The sequence below is a fragment of the Lycium barbarum genome, chromosome 4, assembly GCF_019175385.1.
Source record: "Lycium barbarum isolate Lr01 chromosome 4, ASM1917538v2, whole genome shotgun sequence".
Taxonomy (NCBI): Eukaryota; Viridiplantae; Streptophyta; class Magnoliopsida; order Solanales; family Solanaceae; genus Lycium; species Lycium barbarum.
The window spans coordinates 81,015,707-81,041,499 of NC_083340.1; the positions used below are offsets into that span (position 1 = coordinate 81,015,707).

A 25,793-nucleotide genomic window follows, 5' to 3' on the forward strand; every position below is an offset into this window, starting at 1 on the left:
GCGCTGTACAGTTCCAACCTGTTCATCAATTGGGCTATTTGAAGGTCTTTGTCCTTCACGGATTTCTTCAACGCCTCAATAGTCTGCATCATCGCTGCGAGTTGTTCCTCTGCATTGGTCGCATTAGTCATCATGGCACTCACCACGTTAGAAGTTGAAGAATCCACCAAATCCTCGGACTCGTAGAAGTTAGAGCATGCTTGAGAAACTTCTCCAGACGACGAAAATGAGGTGTTGCCCCCAGATCTTGCTATCGTCATTGTCGGTTTGTTCTTGTCTAACGTCTCCAAGGAGATGAAACACTTCGATTCCTCCAAACCACTAGTTTTGAACATGCTACAAGTCATTAGGCAAGCAACAACAATAACACTTGTGGATGGAACATCAAAGCTTTTCTCCGAGGCCATCACAGTAGCAGATCTGAGAATTTGCAGATTTGATTTTGCAGATAAAGAGATGAAGGGCAGAGTTGGTCTCACTGGGCGTGCTAAAAATTTGTTCGCAATAAATTTTGCTAGCAGAAAATAAATAACTGCAATCATAAAACAAATGTGAGAAAAAATCATTTTATTGATTATTTAATTGTGAGTACAACTCTGGATGTATCCCTTGATTCTAATCTCCGTGTTGGTCGCCTTGATTCGAGGGCCAATGTAGCGTCTTTCTCGAATGAAGGATGAACTTCTGTTGATGTGTTGAATCATGGAAGAACTTTGAGCAGCACTTTGTATTGCTCTTGAGGGAAGACGTCTCTCTAATTCTCTTTGTTGAAGACCTTTGGAGAAGACTAATGTGAATGTCCTTGCTCTCGTTTGCCTCTAGTCAAGATGCTATGCAACTTTCAATCTCTCCTTAGAATGGGATATGTGACCCCTTTATATAGGTGTGAGCTAGAGCCTGGGGTATTTTGGTCTTGGACTTGAAGAACATGGATTGGGCTTCTCTTGTCAACTTGATGGACCAACCCAAATGTAATTTGGATTTCATTCAAGTCATGTAAATTTGACTTAAATAATTAATATGATTTTATTAACCAAAATATGACTTGGTCAACATGTCAATAACTTAGAATTTAATCCAAATTTCGTATGGATTATGTCAATTAAAATTTCAATGTCTACAATACAAAAAACAAACTAACAAAGTCTTCGCCTACAGTGGAACTACACCAGAAATCAAGGAAAAGATTATGATGGACTCCTAAAATAGTGGAAACTAAAATAACAACCTATGCAGTAAATAATCTAGTAACAATAAAGAATAAGCAGTAACAACATGAAGAATAAGTAGTAAAAACGTTCTAATAGTAACATTGTATAAGATACAAGTGTTCAAAAGCAGCAAGCACTGTACTTGAAAGATGTATTGTCCGTGAAATTGAAGCAGAGAATTAGGCACCCTCTTTCATACAATTAAGCTAAGTCCGACTTCTCGGTGACCGAACAAGAGAGGTTTTAACCGCTTTCGCTTCTCTCCTTCAAAATCACATCTTAGAATGCTTTTATCTTCTTTGGAAGTTAAAAGCCTTGATAGAGAAGGCAAAAGTGAAGCTGAAGAGTACACAAAATCCAATGATGATGATCGCAACATATGGCAGAAAGTCACCATCGAATCCAAAATAACTCCTCACGAATTGCTCGACTGTTTCATTATCCTCAAGTTCATCCGTTAGGTCCCTGAACTGAGAAGCAACTAATCTAAAATGTCCATGAGACAGGACATATATAATAATACCATCTCCACCACAGTGGAATTCTCTGCAAGAGAAAAGAGGAATGAGATTCATTTGGATTCAAGATATTGCTGATCTGAATCGGGGAAAGTATTAAAGGGGTGAACTTACAGTTTTTGGGACAATAAAACCCGAGAAGAGATTCCACATTGCATAAAAGAAATTAGAGATTATTCCAGCAACACCCATGTTTGGAGTAACAGCTATTGTCATCATCCCATAAAGTGTGAAGTAGAACAAGGTGAAAAACATGAAGAATTGTGTTGTATCCCGTATTTTTGAACGTCAGATTATTTGCTGAGATGGGACCCACACATCGAGATTTTTTTGGGACATCTGAAAATTCATATGAATCACATATGAGAATTTAAACACAACTCAAGAAGGACCCTTGGGCCAAATCAAAGTGGAAGTCCTCCAAACGAATATTTTAAGAAAACGTTTTCGGGTGATATGACTTCAAGGGGAAAAAACGGTATTATAAGTTTGGAATTTGGAAAAGTACCAAGAACTAGAAGTTGTAGATAATTGAATTAGCTTTCCAACCATAGGTCGTGGGTCCCCAGGTGACGTCGGTACAAGGAGATATGAACGTTTTAAGGTCGAAATGTCAGTGGGCTAGGCCCAACTCGGGACCAAACCGAGTTGGCCCAAAAAAATCAAAAAAAATAATAAGGCCCAAATTTGTGAGGCCCAACCGGCCATGGTTATGGCCCAAGCCCATATTACATAAAATTTGGTCAATAAATAAGATGACTAAGTCATCTTTATCACACAACCTCTAGAATATTCAAGAAGTTGAAGAACAAGAAAGAGAAGGAGAAAAGTTGAAGGCCATTTCGGCCAAGATCAAATTTCCAAGGAAAAATTGATAAAAATTCTTCAAAAATCATTTTCTACCAAGTAAAGGGTGATTAACAAGGTGGAGTTGTTGTTGGAGCACGAAAAATTCAAAATCATACAAATTGTCAAGTTGTAGTCAAGTGAGAAGTTGAAGAAGAAAGGTGAGTTTTGATCTTGTTTTATGTGTTATATATGGTTTATATGTGTTGTAGTATGCTAAAATGGATGAAATTCATGAAGGAGAGAAATATAGCACATGGCCGTGTGTATGTATATATGTGTAGGAGTCATGCTTCAATTATTTTAATTAGTGTTTGGTTGTTATTGTTGTGAATGATATGTGGAAAATGGAAGTTGAATGAATTTTGAGAAGTTGTAGTGTGTATGTTGGTGTTGGCCGTGTGGTTATGGTGAAAAAATGGAAGAGAATGAGTTAATTTTATTTAGTATGATGTTGTTGGAATATAGATTATGAGGTTGTTATTGTTTTCATTAAAGTTAGAAAGTTTTTGGAAGAAGTAGTAAGTTGATTGAATATGGAAGTTGTTAGTATTGTTGTTGTTGGAATTGTAGTTGATATTTTGGCCGGGTTTGAATTCCCGGGATTGTTGTTGATTGAAATTAGCCAAGTTGAACTTGGTGGGATGGAGTATTTATAGGGGAAGTGCTGCCGAAATTTCGGTAGCCAAATGTTTCCTTAAGAATTCAACTCTAAGTACCCTAATAAGAGTTTTGGTAAACATGACCAATTTGCAGATTTTGACGAGATTGCGACGTGAATTTGGAATAGCAAAAGGAGCGGAAAGAGGTATGTAAGGCTTCACTCTTCTTTCCATGGCATGTCTTAGATGTAATAAGTCGGGTACGAGCCTCGGGGACAACCCTAGCCCCCGGAATCCGCACCTAAAGTTTTCCACTTTTTGTTCAATAGAATTGAACTAGAAAGTGTGCAAATGATGGAAAGACCTCTTAAACCCTTAGAACTTGCATAAGTGGGACCCGATTACCCTAGGACCCTCACAAGTAATGACATGACACGTAATATATGTAAATCATATACGTCACCCCATCCGGCCCGAGGTGGACCCGCTACTCTCGGATTTTTCCTTACAGTCTTGCTTGACTTACTTGAAGTGAATCCAAAGGGAACCTTTGATCCCGATTTCGATACCAAATGATAAATACTATGACTCCTCTAACGAGGGCACTTCCATGACGATAATGATAACAATGATGTTAGATAAGAGAATATGCCTATGATACGTACTACCGGAACGACTCTATGACTAAGATGACTAAGCTAAGTATCTTATGTAAACATGAAAATGATAAACTAATTTTTGAATCTTATTTATATTTCCTAGCTATGACTTTGTTTTCTAAAAGATTTCAAAGTGTATGAACTGTCATCTATGATGCCCCGATTTCATTCTACGTTTACTTTAATATTATTCCCCGTTGGTAGTCTCACCTTAAAATACTCGTTCCTTCAAGGTGAGACAAAGCGATCACGAGTATTCTATAATATAATTGGAGGTCACCGACCTTACGTCACTCCGATGACTACATGATTCTTCTTTGGGCTTTCCTGCGTGCCAATGAGACATATGTATATAGGATACGTAAATGCATATAAGACATGTAAATGTATGTAAGATATGTGTATATATTTTTTTAAAACATGCACATGACGAAAGAGCTAGAGCGCTATAGACGCTGATGTACCTACACGACACACGTATATGTATATGATAAAAGAGCTAGAGCGCTATAGACGCTGATATATGTACATGATATATGCATGTGTATACGGGGAAAATAGAGGTAAGGGCAGAGCGTTATGAACGCATATCCACCTGATCAGTTGGCATTACATGATATGATATCGTCCCGGACGCGGGATGTGTATATTTATGGTTAAATGGATCGGCTGCCGACGCCTCGGCAATATGAGATGTCCTATTTTATATGTATATGTATATGAACAAGGAAAGATTCTTAAAGGAAAGCTAAGTACGCATAGCACCTGCCAAGGGTATATATATGTACAGGTTATGTTTCTATCCCAGGACATGTGTTGTAACTCTCTTATGTCATTATACATGATTCATATTTTCTGTATATTACTATTCATGCCTTACATACTCGGTACACTATTCGTACTGACGTCCCTTCTTGTGGACGCTGCGTTTCATGCCGCGCAGGTCAGCAGACAGGCGGATTTGATCCTTAGAAGCTCTACCAGCAGTGTTGACAGTGCTCCAGTTATTCCGGAGCCTCACTTCCTTGGTACTATTTTGTGTATATATATTCGGGCATGGCAGTACTCAGCCCTTTCTATGTATAAGTGTACTACGTCTAGAGGCTCGTAGACAGTTATGTACAGTCAGTTAAGTACATTTAGATATATGGTTTTTTGGCATGTTAATGTTGATGTATAAGTGATAACGAAGTTTATTAGTCTATGTTCAGAATGACGCCGCTAATGTTAATGTTCAAAAAAAAAAAATGGCTCTGTTTACATGGCTTGCTAAGAGGTAAAGGTAAAACGATAGACAAGGGGTGATCGGTACAAGTATCGGGTACTCGTCACGGCCCCTAGACGGGTCGTGACAAATTGATACCAAAAGAACTTGGTTACTGTCCACTCAAATCCTATCATGCCATATGCTATCACTCCAAACACAACTGTTTGAACAAGAATGTAAGGAAGCTCAATGACAATCTGCAAACCAGTAAGTTGTCATTACTCCAAGGTTGAAGTATAAGTACCAGAATACAACAATGTAAGACATGATCCGGTACAAAAACTAGCTAGAAGATATCACATCCCATTGAAGCAAAACAACTTTGCCCGTGTATTACAAATTTGGTCCATCCAATCATGGCATATATAATTTCCTGAACTAGAAATCTATTATGAAAAATGAGTCCTTACTAAGCCTCACAGATAATCTTAGAAATATTAGGTTAAACTTATCATATGGTTATGTAATGGGAAGCACTGGTGCATTAACATGAAGCCATGGATTTGTACTTTTCATCTCCTTCCTCTTCTAAGAGATCCATATTTGTTTAAGAGAGTTAAATCATGCAAGGAGTGGTGTAACAGATATATGTCGCATATACCTACATCCAAAGCCTTATGACTTTGGAGTGGCCAAGTCTAGGTTCATTAATGCAAATTCTTACCTGACCAAAAGCATATGGAAAGGCTGAATACATGCCAGCAGCCCTTTCCCTGTAGAAGACTGTTCTCTCAATGGAAACAACTGGCTGTGCTACAGCAGCATTTTGTATACCAAGAAATAGAACAGATGCATACATGGAACCTGCTGCATTAAAAAGTTCTTGCTGCCTTCTCCTGAAATTGCGTTAGATTTGAGGAATGAAATTTTGACTTGTGGTTTTAGGGCATAGAGGAAAAAATAGGTTTTCCTTCATGCTTTACATACCTTCTAGAACCAAGATCCCAAAAAACTGTTCCAAACATGAGGGCAGTGAATGACGTAAAAAGAATTCTGACAGCAGTGTATGACGGGTTTCTCCAATATGACCAATGCTGTTTCCAAAGGCAAGCCATGCATTGGTTGAAGAAAGACCGGGAGTACTTAGAGGAGAAATTCAATTCTTTTGAACCGGGGATTGGCATACTTGTTTCTCTGATCAAAGATTTATTGTTTCTGAATATTCGTCAAACAGTAATGATTAGAACAAGATGGATATGTAGCACCATCCCAATTCAAAAACAACTCTGCTATGTATTGAACATATTTTTATCATTTGACCTTACTGAACATTTAGGCAAGTTACTGAACTTTTAAGGATTGATCTGAACATTTTTCAATTAGCCTCACCTCAATCCCAGACTTTATATGACAACAATAGAAAACATTTCGTCATGGCAGTTTTGTAGTGGATATTAAAGGAAATTCACTGAGCTTAACTAAAAGCACGAGAACTGCTAGAGAGAAAAGAAAGCGAGGAATATGAAGTTGATAAACAATAGGTGATCTTAACCACCACAACTATAGTTCATGTTACATCTCACAAGCAAGACTTCAAATATTCCAAAATTTCCATATTCTTGTGAAAGATCTTTCCCATTCGATCATTCAGTAATCTGGTGGTCCTAAGAAAAACATTACTCCCTCCGTCCCAATTTAAGTGTCTTAGTTTTCTTTTTGGTCTGTCCCAAAAAGAGTGCCTCTTTCTATATTTAGTAAGTTGACAATTCAAACACCATAAATGCAAGTTTAAAAACCACAAAATTTAAAGAATATTTTAGAACCACAAGATATAAGTCTCCCTATATTTCTTAAACTCCGTGTCAGTCAAACTAAGACACTTAAACTGGGACGGAGGGAATAACAGTTATTCTGTGGTTTTGAATCCTTTCCTGGTGCTTCCTACCAACTGAAGCTTATACCACAGAGAAAATAAGTAGAGCCTAACTGAGACCACATTAGCCCTTTAACTGAGACCACATCCGAATACTTAACTATGTGATTTCCTCGGGAAAAAAAAAAAAACTTTATAAATCAAGTAGTTAAATTTATTGAAAGCTGTAAATCAAGCATGAGATTGTTGATGTTCCTTGAATTAGTTAAGCTCACAAGTAAGGGAAAATGTGCTCATAAGTAAAGGGAAATGTAGCACTTTGAGTTACAATTCGAACCCTTTTTTGCCTAAAAGGGACTCATTTGTGCCTAGCTTATATAATAATTCATAGGATCCGGTAAGTTTAATTCTTGCATCGTTGAAAGCGCAAACATGCTTATATTGTATTCCGATTTACATATAAAGTGTGCAGAGTTGATATATCAATGCATGGTGGTTGTTTTTATTGATTGCAAGTGTTTTTTTGGCAGAGCCAAGCGTTCTAGTGGCATGACAGGAAGGAATATAAGCAGTGTACAAATAGTCATAAGATCAGCTGGGGATTCATTCATGCGATACCAACTAATTGAATCAAGACTTTAATGGTGATATTACACTTACATTAAGTTTGATATTTTTCAAGAGTTTTATCTGATTAGGGATTTGTATGTTTGTGTATAGATAAGTATAAGAGTTAGACAACCCCTAATTTGCAAAAAGAAAAATTATTTACCAGTATTAAAATGAAATGGCTCCAAATAGAGAGGAACCAATATAGATGATTCACATAGCTATAGCTCCAACTAGTTTTCGATTTAGGCATAGTTGACTGATTTCTAAGAGATTCTCACTATTCCCGTTTGATTCTATGTATAACTGGTTCTCGAAGAATACCTGTATAGTTCTGAGCTTTTATATAGTGCTGCGAAATTAATGCCAAGGGCAGCTTCTTGTGCTTTAGATGTGACCTCACACCCAAGTGGCAGGATTATAACCATCCTTGATTTTAGGTACTCCGTTTATTCCCTGGGAAAGGCAAATCATATATAAACTTTAGTTCATTGCGAGATGGGATTAAATGTAAGCAAGTCAAGAGTTTGTTATCAGTGCTCATACACTACCTCAAAGTATTTGATTAACTGGGACGAATGGTGGCCTAATGGACCGACATAGATTTCTTCACCTCCTTGTTTTAGAAGGACCAACTGTGGTTAATTGCAGAAACAATTTTACAAGTCATATATGGATAGTAGGATGACAAACAGATACGTTCGTAAGATATGGTGACAATTGGTGTCTTGATTGATCTTTCCCTTTAGAAAAAAGCACAAAATGGAGAAAATAGATAAAGTCCAAGGAAAGAATATAAAATGCTTAGCTATATTAAGCTAATCTCATTCTGCCACGAGGTAATATTACTTGTTTTTTGAATATTCTCATTTAGCAAAGAATATAAAATGCTTAGCTATATTAAGCTAATCTACATTCTGCCACAAGGTAATATTACTTGTTTTTTGAATATTCTCATTTAGCAACAATAGTGTTAGCTACACAGCTTTGACAGCATCTAAAGCTTTAGTAATAGTTCACTGGATAAAATAAAAAACCATGACAAGACATTGAACCTTAAGCTGCTGCGCTATAATTTGTTTAAAATCAACAGGTATAATCCACCACAAATAATTTGACGGAACTGTACTTTGTACTAGTAAAGGCCAAGGAAGAAAAGGAATGCTGACCTCATCAAATGCATCAAAGATGTCGATGCTCGGTTGGTGGATCGTACATACGACTGTTCGACCAGTATCAACTGTGTTTCTAACTGTTCTCATAACAATGGCAGCTGCTCTAGTATCGAGGCCTGAGGTTGGTTCATCCATGAATATTATAGATGGATTGGCAACAAGCTCAACAGCTATAGTAAGTCTCTTGTGCTGCTCAACCGAAAGGCCACTCCCACTGGGCAATCCAACAAGTGCTTCCTTCAGTGGGGTTAGCTCCACAAGCTCCATAACCTCTTCAATGAACATCTGGATACATTTAAAAATATTTCATTTTAATATGTTAGAATGCAATGTAAATATTGCACAGACTTCTGTTACCACTCAACCTTTGGATATTCATTGGACTACCAAAATATAATTGGTTTTTGTCACTTCTGCAATACCTACCCTAATATCTATACAAACTACAGGATATCCTGTTATCTACCTCAGTCACCTAGTTATCCTTCAAAAATATATAATTCATTTGAAGAGACAAGTATTTTCCAGAATAACAAAAAGAAAAGAATTGGAAGGTATAATAATAGGCGGTTCTCTAAGCTGATTTTATGCATGATCTTGTAAGGAAAATTAATAATTTTAATAGAGAATATAATAATCAGTACTCCCTCCATCTCATTTTATGTGAAGATGCATTACTGGGGTAAATATATGCAAAGAAGACTTTTGACGTGTAAGCTAAATATATGCAAAGTGTCCCTTTTTAATGAGTGGTAGTGAGAGTTCCACGGCTTTTCTTTTACCTTTCCTTATAAAAGAATGAAGCTTTATATCAAGTGGGTCCCAACACGTCATGTCATTAAGGAGAGAAAGGGGATGTTAAGATTAAATAGTTTTTGAAAAGAGAAAGGTGTCATTCTTTATCGGACAAACTAAAAAGAAAAGTGTATCATACAAAATGGGACAAATGGAGTAACTTATTAGGAATTTGGAACATAGGTCTTATAACCTTTAAACGATCTTCATTATCACATGTATTGATCTGAAAGCTAGGATGGTGACTTTCTCCATTTTATCTAGTCTGCATAGCATACAAAAATTGCTCTGCTAATGTAGAATCAAATGCATGGCTGAGGGAATTTGAGGTAGATATTTCTAAAATGAGGCTGCTGCAATGTCACACCAATATGCGAAATTTTGAAAGCATACAAGGGAAGGTTGGAAAAACTAGAACATTTAAGACAAAAAATTCACCGTTCAGGAAGACCAAGAATAAAAGAATGCATGTGTCAGAAATGAAGTCTGACATAATAAACGAATACCTTTTTGGTTGAGCTGTCAACTTCTTGTGGCAACCGAAGCCAAGCTGAAAATTGCAATGATTCATATACCGTAAGATTAGGAGAATGAATATCCGTTTGTTCACAATATCCCGCAATTCGAGCAAATGTTTCTTGCTTCTTCGGATATCCTGATATAGTTATGCTTCCTTCTATATATCCATGTGTCTTTCTACCAGATAAGACATCCATCAAAGTGGTTTTTCCAGCTCCACTAATACCCATTAGAGCTGTAAGGACTCCAGGCCGGAAAGCACCACTAATTCCCTTCAAAAGCTCTAACCGGTCCTCGCAAACACCTCGAGATTTTATTTCCTATGAGAGTAACAGATTTTGAGTATATATGAACCCAAAAGGTGCATTGGTTTCAAGTACTTCACAGAAGCTTTCAGTTTTACTTCAAATTTATTCTATAAGCAAAACTATAATGTCTCTATTTTCCCACATCCCCGATATAGATGTGCTTATTTTAATAAATTGTCCATCCGATACTTGATTAGTAGCTAATCTCATTAGTTATATAACATTACTTCTTAGCATAAGATACTTTTTAGCTCTTTAAAAGATACTCAATTCCTGCAAGCAACAAATATATTCAAAAACAGAAACAGAATTTTTTTGAATAGCGTGTAGTTTGATAACATTTATCTCTATAAAAGTAGAGTGATATTTGCGGCATTTGGTGATAGGATCTCTACCTGAATACAGTGACCATTCTGAATTTTTTAGTACTCCCTCAGTTATGTTTTATGTGATTGTGCTCGACTACGCACACAGTGTAAGAAGCCAATTTGACTTACATGATATATGAGTCATGATGAAAGAAAATATCAAAGTAGTGGTTGAAACAAAGAAATTCACATTAAAGATAAAGTTGTGAATAGTTTAATAAATTTAAATTATTGAAAGTTATATATTCGGAACATCCCAAAAATTGAAAGTAAAGTACATTGGAATGGATAACAGAACCCTATTTACTAAGCTAACCCCACATAACATAGCTTAACCTACTTGGCTCGATAATTCGATCATGCGGAAGGTGGAATTACGCTGGGGAAATAATCATACTTGTTATAGACTTCTAGTGACTTCTTTACCTCTCATATGAGAAGGTCAGGATTTCCTTCCACTTAACCATCCTTCCTTTCCCCTCTCCCAATCACTTGCTAATTTTGTGACCTCTCCATGAAAACCAAATAAGGATAATTCCAAAAGTAATAAGCAAAAATACAAAGGGATCACTTTTTTATGTACCTGAGGCACATTGACTGCATATCTGATATCATCAAAAACTAGTGAAAGAGGTTGAAATGGTAAAATCATCCCTCCCTTCTTGATTGACTTGGCTTCTCGAATAGGTGCATTTCTTTGGCCATCATTTTGCATTTCTGCATGATTAAAGTAGCTGTTTTCTATGAAGCAGCCCGTGTATCCCTATGCCATTTTTTTGCTGAAGAGTGGACTAAACCATAAACCATTTTTCTTTAAAATTGAAATCCTTTTAACCCATTCAATTTGCTTTTAGGTAACTGAACATTTTCCAACAACCTAAGATGTTATTTAGCCTTTTCATGCATAATCTATGGCTTTAGTTTGTATAAGATTGACTGAATATAAACTCGCCATCTTTTGAGCAAATCATGTAATCCATCTTGCTCATCAACTCAAATGTTAGTGTAAAGAAATAGACCTTGGGCATAACTCAACCCCAAAAGCTAGCTCATGAGCGGAGGACTGCCCAAGACCATATAAGAAGACCAAGTGCCATTATCCCACCGATGTGGGACTCCAAGAGTTAGCAAGTCCAAGACAATTAACAAGTAATTGGAATGCTTCTTTCTCTCCTGAAATTTGTGTACCAATAAGTTAATTTGTTCTCTTTACATAAATATGTTAGCATGACCTTTACAAAGTCAGGAGAGAAACCTTTGTGAGAAGTAGGGTGATCTTTTTACTATAATCATTGAAGGAAATAACTCAACCCCCTTATAAGTAGAAAATCACAGCAAAATTTGAGATCATGTAAAAGAAGTACCTCCTGTTGATAACCGTATCTTTGTGTTCCTTTCAGCAACTGTTTCAGCAGGAAAAACTGCACGAGATATCCCAAACGCTGCATAGAATATATTAATTTCAGTTTTCAGAAGTGAAGAGAAGAGAATGATATTTTTTCCACAGAATGTTAACTTGATAGATGGAGGGGAGTGCAACTCGAGTCAGACAAATAATACATACGTTTGAGGTAAGTTAAGGCCAACGTAGCCATAAAATTGAACAAAACAATGTATCCTAGCAGTGCGCCTACTCCAATCCAATACCAGTATGCATCAGGAAAAATTGCACGATCCTTTAGGACTACAACTCCTAGTGTATTTGTTGAGCCAGGAGCATCCTGCAATAGTAGCACTAGTTCAGGTGAATTGAACTTAAAAGGTGGAATTTTGTGCTTCTTCACTACGAAATTTCAAAGCAAGAGAAGGATGTTTACATTACTCCAACTTTTGCCGAGAAACTCATTTACAGCAATGGCATTTTGTGCATACATCATAGGAGAGCACCAGTAACCCCATAACCACCATTTTTGTACATCAGCTGCAGACAAATAGCACAGTTATCAGCATTCTTACCAAATGCAAAAAAGTACTCCCTGTCTCCATGCTTAGCAACCCGGATCAGAAAAACTACCCAATTTTCTGGTTAACTTTAGAGACTAATTTGCGGGATATGATTCTTTGATCAGATGACAGCACTAGTATAAGATATGGAATAGGTATTAGTCGTTACGTTTTCATTATTCTGTTCGACACTATATCAGTGTGTTAGGCCAGTTCCTGTGGGTGTCACAAATTTCTACCTTCAGTTACTATTCAGCACTGTCTAAAACCTGTGATCTTTTCTGACATCATAGCTGAAAATTTTTGAGGAAGAAATTCTCACCTCGAGACATTATGAATCCACCCATTACAAGAACGAGAAGTAATGCAAGAGATCCCAATGTGTTTGCAACTATCATCTTCCTTCCGACGGCTGCTGTCAAGCGAAATAATCCAGAAGCCATCTGGTCAACACATATCTGTTAGGATTTGAATCCCAAATTCGACCTTTGTAAGCAAGTTCCCAGGAAATATTGGAGGGTCACAGCTGGACCACTTAAATACCAACCTCCTTAGACAGAACCTACTTACGCCGTGATGTAAGCGAAGAATAAATAGCACACACAGATTTATAGTGGTTCACCCTCAATGTGAGAGCTACGTCCACGTTGCTGCTGCAGATCTTATTAAAGAAGAAATATTACAAGTGTTTACAACACTCAACCTCACAACCCCAATCCCAATTACACTCAAGAATTTTACCACAAAAAATTCTCTCAAAGACCTTCTCTTACTTAGGCCTTTCACTAAGAGTATTTCTCTTAGATTTTTCTCTCTTTGGGATGTGTATAGCAAATGATCTTGGTGATGTCTTACAAATGAACCATAAGCTACCTATTTATAGGAATGAATTTCCTATGATGAGGTAAGCGCTTACATCACGACTATGTGAACAAAAGAATTGACTTGTTTGGCCAATTCCACACCTAACAAATCTCCCACTTGAAGACTAATTTTAATTTGTCTTCACACTTTGATCGATGCAGCAGCTCTTTCCTACTTTCATACTTCGTGCAGGCCAACTGAAGTTGAGCATAGCTTCAGTTTGTCTATCGTCACTGCCTTTGTCAGCATGTCTGCTGGATTCTGACTCCCTGCGATCTTCTCAAGCACCAGCGCTCCATCTTTCAAAGCTGATCTAATGAAATGGTACCGGAGTTGTATGTGCTTCGTTCGAGCATGGTAAACCTGGTTCTTTGCCAAATGAATGGCGCTTTGGCTATCACAATATAGCACACTTCCCTCGTGGTCCTGATCCAATTCCCGCAGAAAAGATTGTAGCCACATCATTTCCTTTGTGGCCTCCGTCACAGCAACGTACTCAGCCTCACAACTAGAGAGAGCTACTATCTTTTGCAACTTGGAAACCCAAGAGATTGCAGTACCTCCGAAGGTGTAAACATACCCGGATGTGCTCTTTCTGCTATCAATATCACCACCGTTGTCAGCATCAACATACCCTTGCAATCCTGTTTTTGATTTTCGGAAATACAGAGCTGAACTCGAGCTGCCTTTCAGATATCTGAATATCCACTTCACAGCCTCCCAGTGTTGCTTTCCCGGATTGCTCATAAATCGGCTGACAACTCCCACTGCATGTGCAATGTCTGGCCTTGTACATATCATTGCATACATAAGACTACCGATTGCAGATGCATAAGGTATCTTGTCCATCTGCTTCTTCTCATCCTCAGTTGTCGGCGACTGATCCTTTGACAACCGAAAGTGTCCAGCCAAGGGAGTGCTGACTGGCTTGGCATCATGCATGTTAAACCTTTTGATAACTTTCCTCACATATTCTTCTTGTGAGAGTTTGATGCCCTCCTTGCTTCGGTCGATTCTCATCCCAAGGATTTGCTTTGCAGCTCCCAAATCCTTCATTGCAAACTCTTCCGATAACCCTTTTTTCAACCGATCAATCTCCTGTAGGTTTGCTCCTACGATTAGCATGTCGTCGACATAGAGTAGCAGTATCATGTACGAGTCTTCAAATTTTTTGAAGTAACAGCAGTGATCTGCCTCGCACCTTGAAAAATCAGCTTTCTTCATAAAGCTGTCAAACTTTAAATACCACTGTCTTGGAGCCTGTTTTAGTCCGTACAGACTCTTTTGAAGTTTGCACACCAGATTCTCCTTTCCTTTGATTTTGAATCCCTCCGACTGTCGCATGTAGATTTCCTCGTCTAGATCACCGTGAAGAAATGCAGTTTTCACGTCCATCTGTTGCAGATGTAGATTTTTCTTTGCTACCAGCCCAAGAACAGTTTTAATAGTCACCATCTTGACTACGGGAGAGAAGATCTCCGTATAGTCAATGCCTTCTTTCTGTTGAAATCCCTTTGCAACCAGCCTTGCTTTATAACGCTTGCTTCCATTGGGTTCTTCCTTTATCCGATAAACCCATTTGTTTTGCAATGCCTTTTTATCCTTTGGCAACTCGGATAATTCCCATGTATGATTTGCCGATAGTGAATCCATTTCATCCTTCATTGCCAGCTCCCACTTAGTCGATTCATCGACTTGCATTGCTTCTTCATAACATTCCGGCTCCCCTCTATCAGTGAGTAGAATGTAGTTGAGGGATGGAGAGTACCTGTGAAGCGGCTTCCTGATCCTGGATGATCTACGCAGCTCTGTGATTGGCGTCTGTTCATTTGTTTCAGAATCAGCACTTTCATCAGCACCTTCTCGGATTGTTTGTTCCTCTGCCTCGGTTGTACCTGGCTGCGGCTCATGTCACGACCCAACCCCGTAGGCTGTGACTAGTGTCCGTGCTGGACACCCAAACGTACCCAATAATCCAAACCAGCAGACTAGCAGATTATATAAATATAAAAGTCAGTCGACATTACTAGTGTCATAGAGGAACATATATAACACATGGAAGCCGATAAGGCTATCACAAATCATAGCAACCCAAAACATATACAGAACCCACATGTATGTCTACAGACCTCTACAGAACATAACAGAAACATAAGACAGGACAGGGCCCCGTCGTACCCATGAATAGCGTACATATATCCAACAGCAGCAGACTGTACCAGAGTATAGGCTCTGGACAAAAGAGCGCTCCAGAATAGCAGAATAGGTGTCCTAGGCAGGTGGGTCAGCAAATCTGTAGTCTGTACCTGCGCGGCATGAAAACGCAGCCCCCGAAGAAAGGGGGTCAGTACGAAATATGTACTGAGTATGTAAAGCATGGAACGTAGTAAACAAAGTCATAATCGGAACAGGAGGTACAGAAAAATGAACGGAATATCCAGATTAGCAAAATGCTGATCATAAAGCATAAATAGTACTTACAGGAAATGTATGTCATACCTGGTCCCATTACGGAACAAAATCATAACCGGAACAGAACGTACAGAAATGTGAGTGAGATGTCCAGAGTATCAAATGCATATTTTCAAAACATGAAGAGTATGTACAAAAACATATGCCATATCATATCCGGCCCCTGCCAAGGGACTCGGCAGACAGAACGTGGTCACCCCCCGACACTGGTGCCACAACACATAAGGATCAGAAAAGGGGAATAACCCCGTAACATAGCATATCATATCAGATGGCCATATCAGATCATATCAGAACAAGCGTACATGGCACAGCATACTCCACAAACCCATGTACGCGTATACCTGCCCCCTCACATCGAGGCACGGCGAACAATGCAAAGGATCACGCTTGACAACATATCCTGGCCCGGGCTCAGTGGGGGAAACATTGAGGCATCCACGAACGGAGTAGTGAGAAACTAAATGCACTAAAAATACCATAAATATATTTCCAGAGACTCAATGAGGCATATCGAATGTCAAATCAAATCAATGAAATCGGACGGAAACATAGTAAGTAAATTTAGATGTAATAACGGGTTACGGAGGCATAATCTATCCGAGATCGTTTTCAAGATTCAAAACAATTTATAAGACTTAATGAAATATTTAAAATAGTTTTTATTTAGTAGATAAAGGAGTAGTTAGAGTATCTCTAACCAAAACGCTCGAAGACAAGTCATAGACACATAAAGGGTAAAATTGGAAATAGTGGGCCCACCTCGGAACCAATGAAGCGGTGGGCTCAAATTACGTATTTTTAAGCTTATGGGGTCACCTACAAAGGTTCTAGGACATTCCATAACTTCCTAAGCAATTTGGGAAAAAAATTCATAATTTTTCATCAAAGCATACTTAAGGAATTCAATTCTATTGAATGAAAAACAGACGATTTCAAACGCGGATTCCGATGGACAGAATATTCCCCGAGGCGTAAATCCAAGCCTAGTACATCTAGGACATGCCAAGAGAAGAATCGGGATAGCTTTACATACCTTTCTTGCCCTTTACGCTTGCCAAAACTCAAATCCCGTTTCGTCCAAAACCTACAAATGGTCACATTTACCAATTTACTATTCATAAGACTTAAAATTTCAACCTTAACCAATTCTTGTCTATAAAAATTTGAGCAGCATCTCCCCTATATATATATCATCCCCGAGGTTAAAACTCGGCTAAAACAACAACAACCATACCAACAACAATATATACAACATCAATAATCGACTAGGAACGCATTCTAGCGTAAATAGTCTTATTTTCCAAATAATGCGACAATTCCAAATCCAACTTTGCACTTACAACCCGATATCAATATTTTCATATTCACATACTAATATAAGACCATTCAAACATAAACCAAAAGTATTCCAAGCTATATATTCAATATTCAACAATTCCATCAACTTCCATATTCAATCCAAAATTCTTATATATGCAACAAAACCATTCCAACACATTTTCTACTTACTAATTCATCTCCAACAACAATCTACCACACGGCCAACATGGCTTCTTTCCAATTTCATCCAATTTTCATTCAACTTCCATTTCCAATACAAATTCCACAATAACCACAACTAGTATACAACTTAAAATTCAACACATATATGTATACAACATATATACACCCATGGCTACATATATAATATATATACATACCCACTTTGCAAACTTTCATATTTCCATAAATTCTACTCATTTCTACATACTACAACACAAACAAACCTTCATAACATAAGAAAAAAGAATTGATTCTTACCTTGTTTTTATGAAAGTAGCAAATCCTTCAACATCTTATTGTTCCCATGCTCCTCTAACTCCAAACAAAATTATATTCGTGATTATGCGTTGCCCGGACTTCGATTAGTACTTCGTAGCTTGAAATTTCACTCACAATCCTCACTTTTATGTGAGATTTAGGCCCCTTTTTGTTGCTGAATTTTCTGGAAAATTTGAGAAGTTTTTAGATGATAAAAATGGGGTTTTGCCCCTTTTTATAAGGGCTGAAACGGCGTCACTGTAGCTACAGTACTGTAGCAGTGCTGTAGCGTACTGTAGCAGTGCTGTTTCTGCGCGACAGTTCAGTTTGTAGCGTCTATAATTCTCTACTCCGACGTCCTATCGATGAGTGGTTTGTTGAATCATAAACTAGACTTGACGAACTTCATTTTAGGCTTTTGAAACGCCTTAAAACTCCAAATATGCATAGAGATATACCCCTCCAAAGTTGACTAAAAATTTGTCCGGCATTTCTCAAATTTTCGTCGAACTTATTTTCTTCAACTTGCTCGATCTCGAAATATTCCGAAACCCTCCATACATGATATTTATCACTTATTATACATGATAATGACCATATTCTTGTGTTTTAAAATACTCTTTCCCGATGACGACTTACAAGATCATAATCATCCATTATTTAAACAATATACTTAATAATGTCTCATTCCTCATACTCCAAAGTTGTTTTAACTAGTCGTAACTCGACATTCTTACATTCAAATTTAACAGTGTTTCTTCGAAGTACGGGGTGTAACAGCTCAGGTGCCGGAAAGTCCCTCAAATCGACTATTTCCGATTCTTTGTCCTGACATTCTGAATGCTTTTGCAGCTTGTCTTTGTACAGTACCTCTTCGTTAAAGACAACATTCCTGCTTCGGATGATCTTCCGATTTTGTTCATCCCAAAATCGGTACCCAAGTTCGGTGTCACCATAGCCAATAAAGTAACACTTCTTTGATTTTGGATCAAGCTTGCTTCTAGCCGTATCATCATTATGAACATATGATAAGCAACCGAACACTTTCAGAAATGAAAGATTTACCTTCTTACCACTCCAGACTTCTTCTGGAATTCTGAAATCCAAGGGAACTGACGGTCCTCGGTTAATTAAGAAGGCCGCGGTATTGACTGCATCTGCCCAGAATGTCTTGGGCAGTCCAGAGTGTATTCTCATACTCCGAGCACGCTCGTTCAACGTTCGGTTCATTCTTTCGGCTACTCCATTCTGTTGCGGCGTTCCAGGAATAGTCTTCATCATCTTGATCCCATTATCGGCACAGTACCGTTTGAAATCACCATCAGTGTATTCTCCGCCGTTGTCGGACCTCAAACACTTCAACTTGAGGTTTGTTTCATTCTCGACCATGGCTTTCCATCTTTTGAATACACTAAACACATCGGATTTATTTTTCATAAAATAAACCCATACCTTCCTGGTTGAATCATCAATGAAGGTCACGTAGTAGTGTGATCCTCCAAGGGAGGGTACAGTGGTAGGTCCCCACACGTCTGTGTGCACCAATTCCAGTTTTTCGACCTTCAACTCTCTGCCTGCACTTGAGAAGCTTACTCGCTTTTGTTTTCCGAGAATGCAGCTCTCACACGTATGAAGGTCCACCGTTTTCAGCTCCGGAATTAAGCCATTTGTCACCAACAGCTTCATCCCCTTCTGGCTGATATGCCCAAGCCGACAATGCCACAAATCTGTCTTCTTTGTGTTGTCAACCACAGCAACAATATCACGACAGCTATCCGTCATGTAGAGAGTGCCAATCTTCTTTCCTCGGCCAACTACCATAGCACCTTTCGCCACCTTCCAAGACCCATTACCAAAGTTGAGATCATATCCCTCATCATCAAGCTGACCTACTAAAATCAGGTTTCGCATCCGCTTTGGAACATGTCTAACTTTTGTAATCTTCCACGAGGATCCATTTGACATCTTCAAATTAATGTCTCCCGTGCCAACAACGTCTAGCGGCTCTCCATCGGCTAAATAAACTTTGCTGAGATTCCCAGCCACGTAGTTTGTCATTATATCATGATGTGGGGTGGTATGAAAGGACGCTCCTGAGTCAAGCACCCAAGAGTCTATCGGGCTGTCAACCGATAGCAACAACGCATCGCCAATGTCTTCCGTAGCAGCGTTGATTCCAGCCCCCTTGTTGTCCTCCTTCTTTGGCGCCCTGCAGTTCTTCTTGAAGTGACCTGGTTTTCCACAGTTCCAGCACTCATGTGTTCGTCCTGGTCTGGATTGACCCCTGCCATTCCTTGACTTCGATCTGCCCCTATTTCGGTTGTAGTTTCTGTCATAATTTCTGCTTCTGTTTTCAACATTAAAAGCAGAACTCGTCGATGCCTCTCCCGAATCTGTCCTGCGCACCTCCTCAGCAAGGATACGATCCCTAACATTGTTGAACTTTAGTTTGTCACTGCCGACAGAATTACTAACCGCTGCTCTCATTGGCTCCCAACTATTTGGTAGGGATGCCAACAAAATTAGAGCTTGTACTTCATCATCGAAATCAATTTTTACCGATGACAATTGATTTACAATGGTATTGAATTCATTTATGTGTGCAGCAACATGAGCATTTTCCATCATCTTTAGATGAAATAGTTTCTTCATGAGAAATACCTTATTATTTGCCGAAGGTTTCTCATACATGTCAGACAATACCTTCATCATATCTGCGGTGGTCTTCTCCTTTGCCACGTTGTGAGCAACGTTCTTCGACAGCGTCAGTCGAATGACTCCCAGAACTTGTCTGTCGAGGAGATCCCAATCTGCTTGCTTCATCTCCTCTGGTTTCGGACTCAAAGGTTCATGAAGCTTTCTGCCATATAAATAATCTTCAATTTGCATTCTCCATAACGCAAAATCTGTACCATCGAATTTACCGATGCCGTGCGTCGTACCATCTTCGCCTCCCATCGTTTCTAAATCACAACACAACCTGTTGCTCTGATACCAGTTGTTAGGATTTGAATCCCAAATCCGACCTTTGTAAGCAAGTTCCCAGGAAATATTGGAGGGTCACAGCTGGACCACTTAAATACCAACCTCCTTAGACAGAACCTACTTACGCCGTGATGTAAGCGAAGAATAAATAGCACACACAGATTTATAGTGGTTCACCCTCAATGTGAGAGCTACGTCCACGTTGCTGCTGCAGATCTTATTAAAGAAGAAATATTACAAGTGTTTACAACACTCAACCTCACAACCCCAATCCCAATTACACTCAAGAATTTTACCACAAAAAATTCTCTCAAAGACCTTCTCTTACTTAGGCCTTTCACTAAGAGTATTTCTCTTAGATTTTTCTCTCTTTGGGATGTGTATAGCAAATGATCTTGGTGATGTCTTACAAATGAACCCTAAGCTACCTATTTATAGGAATGAATTTCCTATGATGAGGTAAGCGCTTACATCACGACTATTATGAGGTAAGCGCTTACATCACGACTATGTGAACAAAAGAATTGACTTGTTTGGCCAATTCCACACCTAACAATATCACCAGCAATAACTGCTTGGAGAACCTGCCATGGTAATTGTTTCTTTCCACAATCAGTTTAACAAAGAAAATAAGGAAAATTGATATGCAATAGATTCAGATTGCAAATATCAGAATCCAAAGCCTCAAAAGATATAAGATAATCTCACTGCGAGAACTGCAAATGAAAACAGAAACTTAGTTCAACTTGAGATAGTCTCTGCAAGTATGCTTTCAAAGTTACAGAATATATCAGGAATCTTACAAGAAAAGCATTAAAATTCTAGATTCCAAACGTCCAGATCGAACATTACAGAAGCTAGAAAACTGATATTACAGGAAGAGTTGATCTATTTACCTTATGATGTCAGGATCAAATCCTATTGCATAATATGTCATACAAACCCAAATGGCAGACTCTACAACTGAGATTGGGATCTTGACCATCCATGCAGGCAAAGTATAAGCCCATGCAGGAAAGAAGAGAAGGCCGCGCTGCTTGAAGAAGACTGGAAGCTTCAAGATAGTGAAAGGAACCTCTGAGCACCCATTGAACATAGCGGCAATGATTGTAAAGAACAAGGCACCCATGAAGATGAATCCATCTCTCTCTGTGTCCTTGGGCATCTTGATTCTCAGGAACAGTGTCATTGTTATAAAAGCCAATAACAGATGCTGAAATGACATGACCAAAGTGTTACACTTAGTTTGCATTTATGCGATAACTCGAGATTCTTTAGTTTTAATTGTTACTCCAATTTGATAACCAAGTCCAGGCATTGCAATCTCAAATAAAGGAAATTGTATTTCTATGTTTGGCTGCTACAACCGCACTTTTCAGCATTAGTAGGCCTTCAAATTCTGCTTAATCAGGAACACAAGAAACTTAGAAGTTCAAAGCTCCAAATAATTGTATATAAATAGTTGTTTCAAATGCATCTACAAAACCTAGATGTTTGCTCCGGACTATTGCATTAGATAAAACATAAACTAACATGGCACTAGAAGTCCATCAGGATATTTTGTATAAACACGAACATCAGGCTAATACCTTGTAATATCAGGCACTCTCAGCTTAGTAACAATTCAATCAACATTTTGGGTATAGCCAAAATTTGCTTGTTAACTATTCCAAACACTAAACCAACGTAATAATATAAGCTATTGGATTCCCTAAACTTTGAGGTATATATAAATCGTCCCCCTTTTACCACTTTGATAAACAAAAGGACAACATAAAAGTTTGCTGGCCAACTCACTTGAATAATCTTGAACAAGTAGACAAATAAATTCCTCTTCATGAGAAGGATTTCTCTAGAGATGCAAGCTCTCAAAAGTTCCATCCTTTTAACGCCATACTTCTTGGTGATTAGAGCATCAGTATGCCTGTTGGCCTTGTCAAAAGGAACAGAAAGGTCATTTGCAAGTTCGCGTCCGACATGAAAGGACTGAAATGCTTCAAAGAACTCCCTGGATGAAACAAATTTGTACGGCTCATCTGCCCTTGCCCAGTACTGCTCCTGATCTTTCCTAGATGTCACCTACGTAAGGAAATTTAACGGTTGAGTCAGTACTATGGTTTTAAGGTTTCCCCTAAAAAGGAAAACGGAAGTAGAAAATAGTAATGAAGAGTGAGATTTACTTCTTGCAAAAAATCAGCTACTCCCTTTCTCCTAGGACATTTAAACCCCATATACTCGAAAAATTCAAGAACATCTTCACGTGGACCTTGATACACAATTTGCCCATCCGCCAAAAGAATTATGTCGTCAAAAAGGCCAAAAGTTTCTGGTGCAGGCTGAAGGAGCGAGATAAGAGCAGTTCCCTTAAGAATGTGGATGGATTGTCTAATAGATTTGACAATTTGGAAGGTTGTTGAACTGTCTAATCCAGTTGATATTTCATCCATAAATAGAGCTCTTGCTGGTCCAACCATCATCTCTCCTGAATCACAGGTGACAAGAAGGGTAAAACGTTGAAGGCTTCAACAATTGACAATGAAATGAAGAGAAAGAAACATTTCCTATACATGGCAATTTAATAGCTTAAAACGCAATGGATTAATGACAGGCAAAAGTTTAAAAGATATTGTCGTGAAAGCAAGATAGGATACTTTCAGCACTTGTTTCGAGCTTACGTATTGGTAAACATAAAAGACACTCACAAATAGGAACTCAAGATGATCAATTTAACTCCAAATTTCCTTCTTCCCAACTCTCTCTTTCACGATATTTTTATCTTGCATGTTTGTCCACCTTAACTATGATACTAGCTAGAATAAAACGTAACATAAGGTAGTCCACTAAGGATTACAAGCTGAACCTCGACCTTTTGACTAAAAAAAAAGCATGTCTCCACATAATATCTACTATAATAATCAACATAGTCAAAGGTGTTAAATTGTATCGAAATCACAGTAGGCTGGCTCCTCTATTTTACCTGTGGTGAGTCTCTTTCTCTGTCCACCAGAAATCCCTCGTATCATCTCATCACCAACTAGTGTCTCAGCACATATGTCAAGACCCAATATCTGTTGAGAGTTAATACTAGTAAATAGGTGATAAATGCTTGCAAGTAATAGAGTTCTTTAGGCAGGAGTGTAATGACCTTTAGTATATGATCTGTTATGATATTGGGCTCCTTCCCTTGGACTGATGTTGCCTGCAAAATAAGTCATTTTGACATATATTAAAAAACAGGTCAGCTAATATTGGGAAATTTTTACAACAGAAACAAAGTGTTAATCTTCACCTTCATAAACATGTCAACATCAGGGTCTGGCTTTATATTTGCTTCCTTTTCTCTCCTTGACAACTCTGCCAGCATCTCTGCGTCAAAGTTATCATATTAACCAACTGAATACATGGTAACATTATGACCTGTTTGAACTTACTTTGAAACAGTGTCAAAAAAAATGTTTCTGTCTCTGTCACATACTTGAAATCCGATATTGCCTTCTATTATTACATGTATGCTTACCTTCCAACATTGCGCTGAATAGTTGCAGTGTGGTGAAAGTGGACTTAAAAAGATATACCTACTATTACTTACTAGTACATAAACGTCAATTATGTGATTTACTTACAAATTAGATGTTTCAAAAAGAACACTGGAGATCATCACATCCATCTAGGTTTCATTCTTTAATTTTTCAAAAGAGATACTATAGTGTACATAAGAGATAATGGTAAAAAAAACACAGATGAACTATCACTTTTTTCACCCAACTATCAGTTGTTTCTTTCTTTTTCCCTACGGAGAAGAGCCTAAAATACCCTCGAACTATTAGAATTAGTGCAAAAATACTCTTCATCCACCTTTGAGCTCTCAAATATCCCTGTCATCCACCTTTGAGCCCCAAATACCCCTGTCATCCACCTTTGGGTCTAATATACCCTTATTTCTAACAGCCCCATGTTGACACCCAATTTTGTCTATCCTTTCGTCCAATTTACATCATTAAGCTTCTATTTCATTAGATTATTAATTGTATTTTTTATCACAACTTGTAGTCAAATTTCTTGATGATCTCTATTACTATTATTACTTTTATTATTACTATTACTACTACTACTACTACTATTATTATTATTATTAATAATAATCTTGAACTTGGACGGTTTTTTCAAACAGATTCGGGTCCAAACTTCTGTCATTTTGTTCTTGGCATATTAGATGAAAAGAGGAAAGTTTCGATTTCGCAATTAAGGCGGATATTAAGCTATGATTTTTATGATTACTAGTAAGAAATTAAGGTGAATGAATTAAGGAAATAAAGTGGAATGGAAAAGAGAAGAGAAGAGAAAATCAAATTAGAATAAATGAAAGAATATAAAAGGCACAAAGAAAGGGATTTTGTAGCCGTGGAATTTCGACGAGAATCGGGGAATGTTTGATTTTAACGAAATTTAGAGATGACGGGGTCTTAGGAATTTTGAGTAAATAACAATGAATTATTGATATTTGGTTTTGGGGGTAACCTGATGCCTTTAGGGATTTTTAGTTGGAAAGGGATTATGGGCTAGGTAGAAACTTTAGGAAATGGGTGAAAAAAATTATTTGGTTTATTTGGGGAATATAGTAATTTCAAATAGATTTTCTCGATTTTCATAATGATAATAAAAGTAGAGGGACAAAATATTTTGGTAAATAATTTTATCACTTGTAATAGTAAAGTAATCATAGAAACATAACAACAACTATAAGTGTGACGCTAATACAAAAAAAATATGTTTAAATAAATATTTATAGAGATACGAATAGGATTAACACTGCAATTAAGCCAGAAGGAGAATAAATGCATGAGTGATTTTTTTTTTCTAGTAAAACAAAAAGGTAGTAATAATAATAATAATAATAATAATAATAATAATAATAATAATAATAATAATAATAATAATAATAATAATAGAGATCATCAAGAAATTTAACTAAAGGTTGTGATAAAAAAAATATAATTAATATTCTAATAAAATAGAAGCTCAACAATGTAAATTG

The 25,793-nt window shown here is 37.7% G+C and overlaps 1 long non-coding RNA gene and 1 pseudogene across 1 annotated transcript; both read right to left on the reverse strand.

Annotated features, from left to right (window-relative positions):
* Window positions 1-1,061: 1,061 nt before the first annotated feature.
* LOC132636108 (pleiotropic drug resistance protein 1-like) lies at window positions 1,062-24,487 on the reverse strand (annotated as a pseudogene).
* On the reverse strand, window positions 15,470-18,712 carry LOC132636109 (uncharacterized). Its single transcript, XR_009581021.1, has 3 exons — window positions 17,774-18,712; window positions 17,007-17,057; window positions 15,470-15,804 (listed from the first exon to the last, which is right to left on the reverse strand). It is a non-coding gene; the product is annotated as an uncharacterized LOC132636109 (long non-coding RNA).
* Window positions 24,488-25,793: the final 1,306 nt, after the last annotated feature.